Raw genomic sequence first — 10,818 nt, 5'->3', positions numbered from 1 at the left:
GCTAATGTTTTGATTGATACGGGTGCATCTCATTCCTTTGTGTCTGCTGCATTTGCATTTTTTTTGGAATTGGAGTTAGCACAGTTAGCATCTCCTATTTGTGTGGTATCACCTCTTGGGGGTGAATTGATTTTGAAACAAGGTGTTAGGGGTTGTGATATAGAGGTTGATTATCATAGAATCCCATTTTCCTTTGTAGTTATGCCTATGAGGGGTTTCGATGTTATTTTGGGTATGGACTGGTTATCGTCATACCGGGCAGTTATTGATTGCTACCGCCAGAGGGTCACTTGTTGTACTGTGAGCGGAGAGTATTTTCATTTTCTGGGGGACCGGGTTGGTGATGTGTTGCCACCGGGGTATGTTCCACGAGGACGGAGTGAGCTTAGTGGTCTACTTGCTAACCTTTCGATTAGTGAGGATGTTGAGACTCAGATTGAATTGCCAAGGGTGGTTTGTGAGTACTCAGACGTCTTTCCCGAGGATCTTGTTGGTTTGCCACCGCATCGAGAGATTGAGTTCTCTATTGACCTGGTGCCCGGCACGGCGCCGATTTCTATGGCACCTTATCGTTTTGCCCCAGCCGAGTTAGTTGAGTTGAAGATTCAGCTCCAGGAGTTGCTAGACAAGGGTTTTATTCGTCCTAGTGTTTCGCCGTGGGGAGCACCAGCCCTCTTTGTTAAAAAGAAAGGTGGTGCTTTGAGACTGTGTATAGATTATCGAAAATTGAATCGGGCTACGGTTAAGAATAAGTACCCTATGCCTCGTATAGATGATCTGTTTGACCAGTTGAAGGGTTCCCGTTGTTTTTCTAAGATAGACTTGAGATCAGGTTACCACCAATTGAGGGTCAGAGAGGAGGATATTCCGAAGACGGCATTCCGTACGCGGTATGGCCACTATGAGTTTCTGGTGATGCCATTTGGGCTCACCAATGCACCGGCAGTTTTTATGGATTTGATGAACCGGATATTCCGGGAATTTTTAGATCGTTTTGTAGTCGTATTTGTGGACGACATCCTTATCTATTCACCTTCTGAGGAGAAGCACAAGGAACACTTGAGAGTGGTGCTTGAGTTACTTAGAGTCCATAAGCTTTATGCTAAGTTTGGGAAGTGTGAGTTCTGGCTGGAAGAGGTCAAGTTCTTAGGCCATGTAGTGTCTGGTGAAGGAGTGTCTGTGGATACATCCAAGACTGAGGCAGTGCAAGATTGGGCACAGCCTAAGAGTGTGTTTGAGATCCGCAGTTTTCTGGGGTTAGCCGGGTATTATCGTCGGTTTGTGAAAGATTTCTCCAGATTAGCTTCGCCGTTGACTAGACTGACTCGGAAGGGAGTCAAATTTGTATGGAGTGAGACTTGTGAAAAGTCATTCCAGGAGTTGAAAGTTAGACTGACCACCGCTCTAGTATTGATTATTCCAGAGAGAGGGTTAGGTTATGCAGTCTATTGTGATGCCTCACGAGAGGGTCTGGGTTGTGTGTTAATGCAAGAGGGGAAAGTAGTTGCCTATGGCTCACGTCAGTTGAAAATTCACGAGCAGAATTACCCTACCCATGATCTAGAGTTAGCAGCTGTGATATTTGCCTTGAAGATTTGGAGGCATTATCTTTATGGTGAGAGGTTCGAGGTGTTCTCAGATCATAAGAGTTTAAAATATTTGTTTACACAGAAAGACTTGAACTTGAGGCAGAGGAGGTGGATGGAGTTTATAGAGGATTATGACTTTGAATTGCATTATCATCCGGGAAAGGCCAATTTGGTGGCCGATGCCCTTAGCAGGAAACCTGTTGGTGACATAGCTAGTATAGCCATCCGAGAATGGGAGATGTTGGGTGCACTTGGGGAGTTCGATTTACTTCTGGGCGAATCCGTTGAGGCTGCGGCCTTGTTTTCTGTTGTTGTTCAGCCTACACTTGTGACTCAAGTGTTAGAGGCTCAGAGAGGTGACCTTGAGGTAGAATCTCTCCGTGAGAAGATTTCCGGTGGAAAGGTTGAGAAAGGTTTGACGATGTATCCCGACCTCAGTGTGAGATACCGAGACCGTCTGTTTGTGCCGGAGTCTTTCCGAGAGGAAGTACTCCGAGAGTTCCACCATTCACGCCTTGCGGTGCATCCGGGAGGCACTAAGATGTATCGGGATTTGGGTTGCCAGTTCTGGTGGCGGGGTATGAAGAGAGATGTGGCAGCTTTCGTATCTAAGTGCCTTACTTGCCAGCAAGTGAAGGCCGAGCATCAGAGGCCAGCGGGTTTGTTGCAACCCTTACCTATTGTCGAGTGGAAGTGGGAGCATGTCACTATGGACTTCGTTGTAGGTCTTCCGAGGACTCAGCGGGGTAGTGATGCTATTTGGGTGGTTGTAGACCGGTTGACTAAGTCGGCGCACTTTATTCCTATGCGCGTGAGAGATACGGTGGATCATCTTGCCGACTTGTATATTCGGGACATAGTGAGATTGCACGGGGTCCCAGTGACGATCGTCTCAGATAGAGATCCTCGTTTTACTGCCAGGTTGTGGCAGAGTTTGCAGAGTGCCTTAGGCACTAAGTTGACCTTTAGCACGGCTTATCATCCTCAGACTGATGGACAGTCCGAGCGTACTATTCAGATACTTGAGGATATGCTTCGGGGTTGTGTTCTAGACTTTAGTGGGTCGTGGGAGAGGCACTTGCCATTGGTGGAGTTTGCCTACAACAACAGTTTCCAATCTAGTATCTGTATGGCACCATTTGAGGCCTTGTATGGCCGACCGTGTAGATCTCCTGTGTGTTGGGCTGAGGTGGGTGATGCACCTCTGTTAGGTCCAGAGTTGGTGAGAGAAACGACGGAGAAAGTTGAGCTTATCCGTAAGAGGCTTGTTACAGCACAGAGTCGTCAGAAATCGTATGCCGACCGTAGGAGGAGACCTTTGGTGTTTGAGGCAGGTGATCATGTCTTTCTGAAGATATCACCTAGACGGGGTTTGATGAGGTTTGGGAAGAGTGGGAAGTTGTCCCCTCGGTTCATTGGTCCGTTCGAGATCCTTGAGAGGATTGGCGAGGCTGCTTATCGTTTAGCTTTGCCGCCGCAGTTGTCCGGAGTACATGACGTGTTTCATGTGAGTATGCTTCGGAAGTATGAGCCGGATCCATCACATGTGTTGGATTGGACCGATTTAGTGGTTGATGAGGATGTCTCGTATGAGGAGAGACCGGTTCAGGTATTGGATAGGCGGGATCAAGTTTTGCGAGGCAAGACCATCCCTTTGGTAAACGTTTTGTGGAAACATCATGGAGTGGAGGAAGCCACTTGGGAGCGTGAATTGGAAGTCCGCGAAAAATACCCGGACATGTTTATTCATTTGTAATCTTGTATTTAGATTTTGTAATGTTGTTGAACTTAAGAGCTTTACATATGTCTTAAGTTGTAAAACGTTGAGTATGTTTTGGTAAATGGGTGTGTCTTGAAACTTGCTTCATTATAGAAGTTTAGTATAGCATTGCATATGTTGATTACATTGCTGAGTGTGTTATATATATCATGTAATTGAATATGATATGGGGATTGTTAACATTGAAAGGAATAATGCATAATAATGACACAGGTTGAGATTTATGTTGTGTTATATATTTAATATGAGATGCCTCTTGATAAAGGGATGAAATGACCAGTTTTGGGTCAAGATGTTTACTAATGCATTGCAAACAAAAAATTTGTTTTCAAAAACTTATGCTTAATTTCGGGGACGAAATTCTTTGAAGGGGGGGAGGTTATAGCGACCCCGGTCTTTTCCCACTTGATTATTGTATCCGGACTTAGGTTCCGTAGACTTTGTCATTGTATAATTGTTGTTGTTGTTCCTTATTTTCTCATTTGGAATTATAGGATGTGTTGGGAAGGTTTGTTTCAGGTTGGTTGGCTTTAGAAACCAAGTGTTGCTGTCCAGGTTTTTGGTTCTTCGCTCGAGCGAGGAGTTGTTCGCTCGAACGAATGGTTGCGTTTGATTTGGACCTGTAGCTGTTCATTCTTGGCTCGAGCGAGATTTTCTTCGCTCGAGCGAGTGAGTTCGTCCTTCGCTCGAGCAATAGTTCCTTCGCTCGAGCGTGTGTCTTGTTGCAGACCTGAGGGTTTGAGTTCTTCACTCGATCGAGCTTTCTTTCGCTCGAGCGAGCTTTTGAGTTGTTGGCTCGAGCAAGGCTTCCTTGGCTCGAGCGTAGTTTCTCTGTGTCTGGTCGCTCGAGCGACCAAGTCTTCGCTCGAGCGAGCCTGTCCAGTTTATATACCCAGCAGCGGGTTTTGATCAGTCTTTTCTTATTCTTTTTGGTTCTAAACCCTAGGTCCGACTTCTCTCCCTCAAAACTCATCTTCTCTTTAGGTGTTCATCTACTTCTAGTGTGAATCCATCCTAAGTTCTTTGTAAGAAAGATAGAGGGCGGCTTGGGCTTCATTCTAATCTGAACATTTGGTGATTTGGAGCACATTGGAATTTGGGCACTCATCTCTGTCTTCATCATTTGGGTTGTTTTCTTTGAGGTAGGGATTTCCTACTCCATTTTATAGGTTTTGTCCTAAGTTTTGGTATTTTGATATGTTGGGGATACTGTGGTAAATTTTGGGAAAAACCCTAGTTGTATTACTGAATTAATTTGTATAAGTAATTCATGGAATTGGGAAAAGAGGGTTAAACTCATGGAATTCATTGATTAAATGGCGTAATTGGGTAACTGGTATCATTTGTCTATTGAATTGTTGGCATAGTTATTTTCAGTTTAGAAATAACTGTTTTGGGCTATCGGTGGAGGATAGTCGTGATTGTTGTAGACATTGCATGTGGATTAGGAATAACTGAAACTAATCACATTGGTTAAGTCATTAATTTTGACTATGGCATTGATACAGAAAATACGTGTATTGATTGAGCATTGCATTTGCATACATTGTTTTGTGTGTGGGAGGAGATAGGGGATGTACTCCACGGTTTAGGGGAAGATAGGGGATGGACCTCTAAACCGGATTTTGTTTGGGAGGAGATAGGGGATGGACTCCATTAGTATCACTTTTATGTGTGCTTATTTATATAGAAGTGTTTTATTGATACAGCACTAAAATGTGTATCAATCTGGAAGTATGAAGTGTTTGATATGAGCTTGAGTCTCATTTGTTGTTGTTAATGGAAGGATGTGAATATGATATATGTGATTCACTGTTGTAAGTTTGGCCAGGTTCTGAGCCATATTGATAAAATTGGAAAGTAAAACGTATCTTTGGCAATAGTGTCATGAGACTGTAAAATGAAGTAATTGATTATTTTGGTTGACCATCTGTTGAATGCTATTGCTTTATTCATTGCTTATATGTGGTTTAGTATATTTCTACTGGGTTGTGGCTCACCCTTTATGGGAACATCATTTTCAGGTTCAGGCGATAGACTACCTCCAAAGGCTTAGCTTGGGAGGGTTTGGCTTCTGGATTGAAGAAGACTACCTTTAGTTAATAGTTGTTATTTATTGGTACATGTAAACATTCAAGCCTAGGGCTTTTCTTGTATTGAGATTTGAACTCATATTTTTTAATCCAAGTGTTGGCTTGGAAAGATGTAAGCCTGTAGGGCGTTTGGTTCGATGTTACATGTAATGCTTCGTTTAGTAATACTCTGATGAATGAATTAATTAATTGTCTTCTTTAATTAATGCATGTCAATGATATATATAATGGGTTAATTTTGAGGGCGTTACAACTTGGTATCAGAGCCAGGTTTGAATACTTTGGGTACGTGGGAAGTGATTAGTATCACATTGGGTTCGTCTCGTTTGATAGAGACTTAGTGTAATGTTATATGCTTATGTGATAACATGTTTATGTGATTATGTGGGTATGGAATGTAGTTTCTGGGATGTTGATTGGACCCTTGAGTTTCTAGTAGTCTTGTTGGGAACGAGCACCCCATATCTTTTTTTCCTTCAATTCGGTGATCAACCAAAAATTTTGCCACAACCCTTCCTTTAAAAGATTTGTGAGTGACATACTTGAGGTTGAATGTAGAAAGTAAAAGCAACCAGCGAGCTACCCTATCGATAAGTGCTGGTTTCTCAAAGAGATATTTGATGGGGTCTAATCTTGAAACCAAAATTACTGAGTGAGCTAACAAGTAGTGCCTCAACTTCCTGGTGGCCCAAACCAAAGCTAAGCAAGCCTTTTCCAAGGGAGTGTAGTGGGCCTCGCATTAAAGCATCTTCTTGCTCAAGTAGTAAATGGCTTTCTCAAATTTCTCGTCTGATTCCTGTGCACGCATACATTCCATGGTTGATTCAGTCACTGATAAATACAAAATCAGCGGTTTTCCTGGCTCAGGTGGCGATAACACGGGCGGATTATGCAAATACTACTTCACTTGCTCGAAGGCGAACTGACATCGACCATCCTATTCGAACTTCTTTCCTTTCTTTAACAGACTAAATAATTGTTCACAGGTCAAGGTTAATTTAGAAATAAAGCTCCTTATGAATTGCACTTTGCCCTAATTCCCTGTTGTGTGATTAGAAATCCAAACATCTTGTTCGCAGTTACCCCAAAGGTACATTTCTGTGGATTTAGCCTCAGCCTATATTTCCAAATCCTCTCAAAGAATTTTTTCAATGCGATATCATGGCCTTCCTGATCTCTGGATTTAACAATCATGTCATCTACATATGCCTCAACTTGCTTGTGGATCATATCATGTAACAGTGTGGTGGCGACTTTATGATAAGTGGCCCTGACATTTTTCAAACCAAATGGCATGACCCTGTAACAATATGTCTCCTATGGTGTTGTGAATGCAGTCTTTTCTTCTATCCTCTAGAGCCATGAGGATATGGTTATACCCTGAAAAACCCTCCATGAATGACAGTAAGGCATGCCTTGCAATAAAGTCTACCAACTCATCGATATGCGGTAATGAAAAGTAATCATTCGGACTAGCCTTGTTCAAATCCCGAAAGTTGACACAAACCCGGATTTTGCCATCTTTCTTCGGGACTGGCACAATGTTGGCCAACCAAGTCAGATACTCTGTTAAAGAACCCAGTATTGATCTATTTGGTCACCTCTTCTTTGATTTTCAATTCCCAATTCGAACGAATTCTGAGAAACTTCTGTTTAATAGGTCGGGCTTCAAGATTAAGAGGGATCCTATGTTGCTCAATCTCATGATCAATTCCAGGCATATCATCGTAGGACCATGCAAAAACATTTTTAAATTCCATTAATAAAGCAACTAATTGCGCGCATTCCTCCAAGAACAAAGTGGAACCAATCTAAACTAAGCGAGGATCATTTTCAGTACCCACATTTATTGAAACAATCTTGTCTTCTAGTAGTTTGGTGCGCCGCTCTTCCTCCCATGCAGTTAAATTTTTCAAAGCCCCGAGGAATTTCTTCCTCTTCGTTTTTATCAACATTTTGAAAATTCTGGTTAATGTCATGAACTATAGGCATAGAGAAGTAAGTAGAAATCACATCATCTTCATTGGAAGCCTCAAACTCAACGGTTACAACTGATTCAAAAGAAAATGCAAAAGAAGACTCAAACGGGATGGAAGTGTTTGGGTGACTACCCCCACAATCGCCAAACTCTGGCATCCCCAATGAACTCAACTCCTCAAACTTAATGACCGACCCAGAGCTTAGAAAATTTGTTTCAAAAACACCAATTTGCACGTGTGCCATCCACTATGTCCATGATAAAGCTGGAACAGTCCAAAAACGGTCCTCCTCCGATCATAGACACAGTCATATCCCCCAAGTTCAATGTTTTGACACTAGTATCTAGCTCTTTTAGCAAACCAGCCAGTGTTAGACCTATGATTTCATCCATGCCGTTGTCGTTGCCGTTGCCGTTGCTGTCTTGACCAATGTTGACACTCAGATCTACTTGTTCCTCATCGCTATCAGAAAGTTGGTGATTGAAGAAGATTTCAAATCCAAGATACCTCTTCTTGTCCGCTTGGTCAATCCATAGTTCGAGAAATCCACAGAAAATAAAATCTTCTCACTCACAGACAAAGCGCCCATTTAAAGTTCCACGAATTAGCCTATGGATTAGGGGTGGGCGCAGGTCGGTTGCGGCCACAGAACTTTCAATCCGTCATCCGTCCATCAGATTGGCGGATTGGAAAAAATCAATCCGTATCCGTCTGCCAATCCGACGGATGTGGATTGAGCGGATTAGCGGATCGGCGGATAGATGTGAATCGGTTTGGCGGTTTAAAATTTTATAAATTTTCAACATAATTCAACTTGTACACTTTCTCAAAAAAAAAAAAAAAAAAAATTGCAGTCAATGACTTAATAGATTATTACAATCACTACATGCCTCATCCAAAGAAAGAAAGTTTGAAACTTTATCCACATATTACAATCACAACATGCCTCATCTACATAAAATATTATATTTGTGATTCTTAAAATACAAAACCAATTCAAACGACCAAAATCATGAACAGAGTAATAGTAGAGATTGTATGCCTCTGTATTGTTACATCCACATCTGTTTTTGAAAACAAAAACCAACCAACATATATAATCTTTTTTATTTATTATTTTTAGAGTTAGATTTAAAAACTAAAATATATAGATAAATAATATATTTATTTTTTTCAATTCAAAAAATATATTTAAGTTGAAAACTCTTTTTCAACATAATACATTCAACAAAATATTTAAACTCTTTTTCAATTGAAAACACAAATAGAATATATAAACAAATTGAAAACACAAAGTCTTACAAATTATTAGGGGTGCTCGGCGGTTTGGCGGTTCGGTTGCTGCCAAATGAACCTCAAATCCGCCATCCGTCCAAAACTAGGCGGATTGAAAAAAATCAATCTGCAACCGTCCGCTCGTCATCACGCATCCGTCCAAAATGCGGCGGATTGGTTCGGTTCGGTCGGTTTGAGTGGATCGATATATCCGCTGCTCACCGCTACTATGGATCAATTAAAATTGTTTCCTAGTTCTCTTTGCCTTGATCATCTCTTTGATCTCTTCACCTTTCTTTTTCCAGTCCTCTATTGTAGGTGTATACCCTAACCCAAATACATGCGGATTATAGGATGCTTCATTTGCTGTGGCGATGCCTTTTCTACAGCTCTTTCCCAATCCCATCCTAGGAATATGCCCTAACTTACTCATGAGGTATATTGACTAAGTGTTGACATACATTCCTTCATCTTCGGCCATGATCGTTTAAACCGGCCAGGCTTCTTCCAGGGTGAAGCCTGAAAGGAAGACGTCTTCTTCTCTATGATGTATTTCTAACAATGCCGTTAGGATTTTCGAAGGAGAATGTATGGATGAGTTCCCAAAAACAGTGGCAATGCCCCCTTCATATGGGTATTTTATCAGTTGATACATTATGCATTCATCTGGTAGAGCCAAAGTCTTCCCAATAGCAAGTTGAATGTTGTAGGAACATCCATGACATGGAACTCGACTTCTTGCTCAGACGGACCCATTGTTATTTGCAGTTTAATTGTCCCCATATCTCCTGACTAGTATTATCATAAGCTCTGATCAACTCGGTGGTAGACGCGAAATCTACCAATTTTAGCCCCGATTGCGTAAACAGCGCATGTAGGGAAGACATTGATGGTTGATTCGGTGTCAATCAGAATGATTAGGATCCATTTCTTTCTGCACTCCAGTGACATATACAAAGGCTTATTATGTCCTAATCCTTCTGGTGGTAGCTCTATGTCAGCAAAAGTTATTACAGGGGTTATTTCTCTCGAAGTGATTAGTGACACCAATTGCTCGGTAGTTATGTCAATTGATAGCTTAGCCTTGCCCAAAGGTGACAACATTACTTGTCGATGTTCTTAGGAAGCCATGAGAAGCCCCCGAATGGAAATATTTTCCTAGATCTTCTTCGGCTATTTTAGAACCAGGTCTTCTACTTCTTCCTCTTTCTCTTTCTCTTTCTCTTTCTCTTTCTTTTTCTCGGCTTCTTTGTCTTTGCCTATGGATTCTCCCTGATTTAGGTGTGGAGGTTTGAAGTAGCGTCCACTCCTAGTCAAGTGATCAATTTCTTTCGAGTACCAGGTCTCGTTAGGTACATGACTTACCCATTCATTGTTTGTGTGAGGAGGCTGCAGGTCGCTATCATCCTACCATTTGTCCTCGATGGCCGAAAGGAAATTGTCAGGCTTTGCTTGAATCATCCCCACATTATACTCTGGTGGGCTCTTTGGTTCTCTATTTATTTCTCCAAATATAGACACATTGGCCGCTTCTTGTTTAGTTTCTACCACTGCCACCATAGGGTTATTAGGTTTTAGCTGGATTGGAGGCGCATCCATCATGTACAGCTCAGTGCTCTCAGGAATGTCTACCTCAGATTTTGGTAAATGGATAGGTGTGATGTAAATGCTAGGGTTAAAGGTGGGTGAAAGTGTATGGATGAGGTTAAGATGAAGAGGTGGTGGAACTTTGTCATAGGGTGGCAACGGGTTAGTAATGACATTAAGTTTCAATGGTTGTGGGAAAGCTATGATCTTATTATCAATGAGGTCTTGGATCTCATAATGGAGGCAGAAACAACGATCAATGTCATGTCCGGGATGTTGGTGAAAGGCACAGTATTTGGTAGGATCGTATTTGGCTAGGAGAGGATCGGGAAGAGGTCGGGTGGTCCAGAGGTTTGAGATACCCTCTTCTTGTCAAGATTTTCATAGCTTTGGCTAGGGACATATAGAGAGGGTTAAAGGTTCTCGCTGTAGTTTAGGTTGAGTTGGTCGTTTGTGGACCGGTGTTGGCAAATGGGTCGGCTATTTTGGCGGTGGTGGTAGTGACAGAGTTGACC

This window comes from Camellia sinensis, chromosome 8, assembly GCF_055761805.1.
Source record: "Camellia sinensis isolate YWXY chromosome 8, ASM5576180v1, whole genome shotgun sequence".
NCBI lineage: Eukaryota > Viridiplantae > Streptophyta > Magnoliopsida > Ericales > Theaceae > Camellia > Camellia sinensis.
Note: the sequence above shows the minus strand (reverse complement) of the source record.